The 4,904-nt window shown below is 28.7% G+C and overlaps 1 long non-coding RNA gene across 2 annotated transcripts; it reads right to left on the bottom strand.

Annotated features, from left to right (window-relative positions):
- Window positions 1-329: 329 nt before the first annotated feature.
- On the bottom strand, window positions 330-1,200 carry LOC139851411 (uncharacterized). 2 transcript variants are annotated; one of them, XR_011760612.1, is made up of 3 exons: window positions 1,080-1,200; window positions 784-982; window positions 330-605 (listed from the first exon to the last, which is right to left on the bottom strand). It is a non-coding gene; the product is annotated as an uncharacterized lncRNA (long non-coding RNA). The 2 variants fall into 2 exon arrangements; XR_011760613.1 differs by having other exon boundaries at window positions 876-982.
- Window positions 1,201-4,904: the final 3,704 nt, after the last annotated feature.

Genomic DNA, 4,904 nt, shown 5'->3' with positions numbered 1-4,904 from the left:
TGGCCTGTGTGCCCCATAGGAAATATGCGCCTCTAACTAAGGCTGTAAACGAGCCGAGCCGAGCCCGAGCTTTGTAGTGTTCGAGCTCTGCTCGTTTAATTTTCAAAAAGCTCGAGCTCGGCTCGCATCGAGCCTTGATTTTTATGCTCGAGCTCGACTCGTGCTACTTGTTAAAAGCTCGAGCTCGGCTCGTTATAAGCTCGTTTTTTTTCTAAAAAGCTTAGACGAGCTTTAACTCGAATAAAGCTCGGCTCGTTAAGTAAAAACTCGAGCTCGTTAAATATATTTTGGTAAGCTTGTTATAGAGCATTTTAGTTGTGGGTCATAAGTTCATTGACTAAAGTTATATTAATATGCTTTAAATACAACATTTGAAAATATAAATAAGAGTACAAGATGTACAATTAAGCCAAAATGACTCTACCATGCTAAATCACGATATACAAATAACCATTTCTAAACAAGATTAAAAAAAAAAAAAAAAAAAAAAAAAAAAAAAAACTTGCAGTCTTGAAGAAACATTCAGTAATGAACACAAAGTTACATCAGACAATACTTGTTGATTTCAAGTTCAAAACAGCCATTTCCAATCACTCCAAATGAACCTGCATTAAATATAAAAAGTAACATATTATATAAATTTCAAAGTAAAAAAATTATGTAATCTTTAAAATCATAATAGAAAACATACCGTCACTGCCAACAATATAACAAACTTACAGACTCGATCTTACATAAAGTTTATATAAAAATCACTAAAAATTTAACAAACTTACTACTAACATTAAATAATTTCTATCGTGTATAACAGTATACTTTGACATTGTAAAATTATCATTGCTTCAAACCACAACTATAGGCATGTAGGACAATACTTGAGTACTGAAACTTCAGTTTATCAAGAGCAATCTTTGCAATTAAATCCATTGTCCTTCTTCAAGCATAAAAATACTATAGTCTACTAGAGTTCACGTACATGAACCTGCAGCTTGAGATAAATGATATGTATATTGGTAAAGCTATAAGTAGAGCTATAAATACGAAGTACATATATGAAGAAGTAGATGACATATTCTTACAAATGAGATTTTGACCATCAGTTGAGTGATTTCTTGTTTGAAGTTCTCTCACTTTATTGAGTGGAGAGTGCAAATGAATAGAGAGTGAGACTGGATAAATAAATATAAATATATAAATAAATATAAATATTAAGATGGTTAGAAAATGAAAAAACAAAATTGAAAAAAAGTAGATGAAAGTCGAATAGTTAGTGTCTTGGGAAAAGAAGTATATTTGAAAGGCTCAAAGCCTGTTCTATTCAGCTTGGATATTCGTGAAAGAAGTTACCGCATCGATTCTGTCATCATTTTGAATTTACTTATTGTTAAAGTAAAATAGTAATGTAGTACTAAATATATATTTATATTTATAATTTTAATTTATAATTTATATAATATATACAAATTACAAATACAATATAATATTAAAATATTATATATATAGAGAGAAGCTCGTTTAGGCTCGCGAACTTAAACGAGCTCGATATATAAAGCTCGAGCTCGAGCTCGTTTATTAAACGATCCCTAACTTCGGCTCGAACTCGAGCTCGGGCTCGTTTAGGCTCGGCTCGAACCGAGTTTTTAACGAGTCGAGCTCGAGTAGCTCACGAGTAGCTCGGCTCATTTACAGCCCTACCTCTAACTCACGTACGGCATACCAAATCATATGGTATATGTATCATGTACGTATATGTATTGTGTATGACATAAGAAAATACTCTACGATGTGTCGATGTTATCCATTGTTTTATTTTATATTAATCTTTTAATAATATTTAAATGAAAAAGATGTATTTGGGTTTTTATTTTGTTAATCTATCAATCAATCTATCTATAATAGTAAGATTGTTGTACTCGTTATAAGCCGACAAATATAAGCATGACTATGTGAACAAGCCAAAATGTTATCTGTTATCATGTTTAATTGATTGGAAATGGAATATGTTTTTTTATTTTATTTTTCAATATCGTTATTTAGGTACAGTAATAAATTACAAAAATGTTTATATTATGGTTTCTAAACAACTCCACCAAATCATATTTTATTTGTGTAAGCTAACATTATCGATATTACTTAAAGTAATTAGAAGCTAGCACGTAAGGGCACCTCAATAATATAATATAATTATTTGCAACTAATTATAATTTCATTGATACTAATATCTAACTCATTAAGTACTATTACTAACCACTAATTATATTTTAATTTCATTGAAACTGCTCACATCTATCGCGCAAAGCGTACCAGGAATATTTTAGGTTAACTATTTAACCCGCACAAAGTGAAGGATACCAGAGGCACAACCTTGAAGAACACTCTTCCTCCGTGATTCGAACTCACACCATTTTTTCAAGGATACATGCCCGGTACTAACTGAGGCTTTTTACCACTCAACTAAAGGTTGGGTGGTATATTTATATGTATACTAAATAATGCTACAAACAATGATTTTTACTAAATAATGCTACAAACAATATTTATTTATTTTATTTTTTGCTAAGGACTATAAATGAAATAATAAAAATCACGAACATAAAGTGTAAATATTTAATATTTTTGTAAACTTTTATTATTATTATTATTATTATTATTATTATTGTTGTTGTTGTTGTTGTTGTTGTTGTTGTTGTTGTTGTTGTTGTTGTTGTTGTTGTTGTTATTATACAATAGAATTGAACGACTTAAGAAAATTAATTTGATACAATAAAAAATTTAATTTGGTACAATAAAAAAAATATTGGACAACAATGATTGATCACATATTTAAAATATTATTATTTTTTACCAGAGTTATATTAAACTATTTATTATTTTATTGTCATACATTTTTTTTTTAATTTCTTCTTTAAAAATATGTTTTGGATTCTCTCTACTAGTTAATTCTATTTTGAGTATAATACGTAAAAAATTTAAAAAAATAAATAAATAAATAAAGAGTTTTTCTTATGGTTCAGGTTAAAAAATGAATTTTACTTCGTATAGTTTAAGAAACCTTGGTGGGTGTGAACAGTTGTGGCCTCGTTTGGATTTTGCTCGACCAATTATGTCGTGTTTTAAACGTTGTAGCACATGCTTTAAACAACTTAACCTCCAACTCAAAAGTTAAAAATAATAAATATATAAAAATTGGAGGCAAAAAAGTAAATAATCAGATGCTTATTATGACCACTTAATTCCATAATATATTGATTCACTCTCTCGGTGGTTGTAAATTTGTAAATTATATACAGTGTTTAAGTCTCAACTCATAAGTCATAACTCTATGTTTTTATTTTTTATGGCAACATGCTTTCGCTCATTACTAAGTAAATTAATCGTATTTGTGATTGACAAATTATGATAGCTAGAGTTTTAATACTGAAAATAAACTACACATATAAATACATACATGATATATAAATACACTTGTGCACAATGTACACATTAAAAAAGTTCAATACATAACTTTTTAATGTGCACAAGTGTATTTTTGTGCACAAATACAAATTTTTTTTTTTTTTTTGAACATCAAGGTAAAATTTTCATTAATAAAAAAAGGATACAAGAGCATAGAAGTGCCGCTATGAATACAAGTTTTTTTTTTAATGTGCACCACTGTGCAAAAGTGTAAATCTGTGCACATTAGTTAGTTCTATAGTTTTTTGGTTTTGTATTGAAAATCCCCATATATATATATATATATATATATATATATATATATATATATATATATATATATATATATATATATATATATATATATATATATATATATATATATATATATATATATATATATATATATATAGGGTTATCATCAAAATGGAAGCACTTTTTTGGAGGAATGAGGAAGTAATTTTTTTATTTTTTCGTTTTTTTTTTCAAACATTAAGATCACATGAAAGTGTGAACACTTAAAAAAGACACTTTGTGATAATTGTTATTATTTTGGCTCTCGAAAAAATAAATGATAACATTCATCATGAGTAATGTTTTAATTAGAGGTTTTTTTTCATCGTTTTTTTTTCATCTTGTGTGAAGTTTATTTTTCAAAATTAAGCTCGATTTAGAGTTTAGGGTTTAATGTTTTGAGTTTAGTCCCTAAACCCAAAACTGTAGAGACCCGTCCTAATCCATCCGGACGAAGTCCATATCGATTATAAACGATTCACAACAGTTGGTTACATCGCGAGGTACTTGACCTCTATATGATACATTTTACAAACATTGCATTCATTTTTGAAAAGGCAATCTTTCATTACATCGAAAGTTGACGGCATGCATACCATTTCATAATATATCTAACTATAATTGACTTAATAATAATCTTGATGAACTCGACGACTCGAATGCAACGTCTTTTGAAATATGTCATGTATGACTCCAAGTAATGTCTCTAAAATGAGCAAATGCACAGCGGAAGATTTCTTTCGTACCTGAGAATAAACATGCTTTAAAGTGTCAACAAAAAGGTTGGTGAGTTCATTAGTTTATCATAAATAATCATTTCATAATTTTAATAGACCACAAGATTTTCATTTCTCATAAACATACGTCCCATGCATAGAGACAAAAATCATTCATATGGATTGAACACCTGGTAACCGATGTTAACTTAATGCATAGAATATCTCCAAAACAGAACCTCTCGTCTGTATAATAATAATCTCGAAGTACTAAAGCATTCGTACCCCGAATGGGACTTGTCAAGGTCCATAGATCTATCTTTAAGATTCGCGTCAATCAGGGGTCATTTCCCTAAATTCTTAGGTTACCAGACTTGAAGGGCGATATTCGGTTAATAATCCAACCATAGAATGTAAATTTAAGTACTTGTGTCTATATCGTAAAACATTTATAAAAGC

This window comes from Rutidosis leptorrhynchoides, chromosome 6, assembly GCF_046630445.1.
Source record: "Rutidosis leptorrhynchoides isolate AG116_Rl617_1_P2 chromosome 6, CSIRO_AGI_Rlap_v1, whole genome shotgun sequence".
Classification (NCBI taxonomy): Eukaryota; Viridiplantae; Streptophyta; class Magnoliopsida; order Asterales; family Asteraceae; genus Rutidosis; species Rutidosis leptorrhynchoides.
This window is presented reverse-complemented; position numbering and strand designations above follow the sequence as displayed.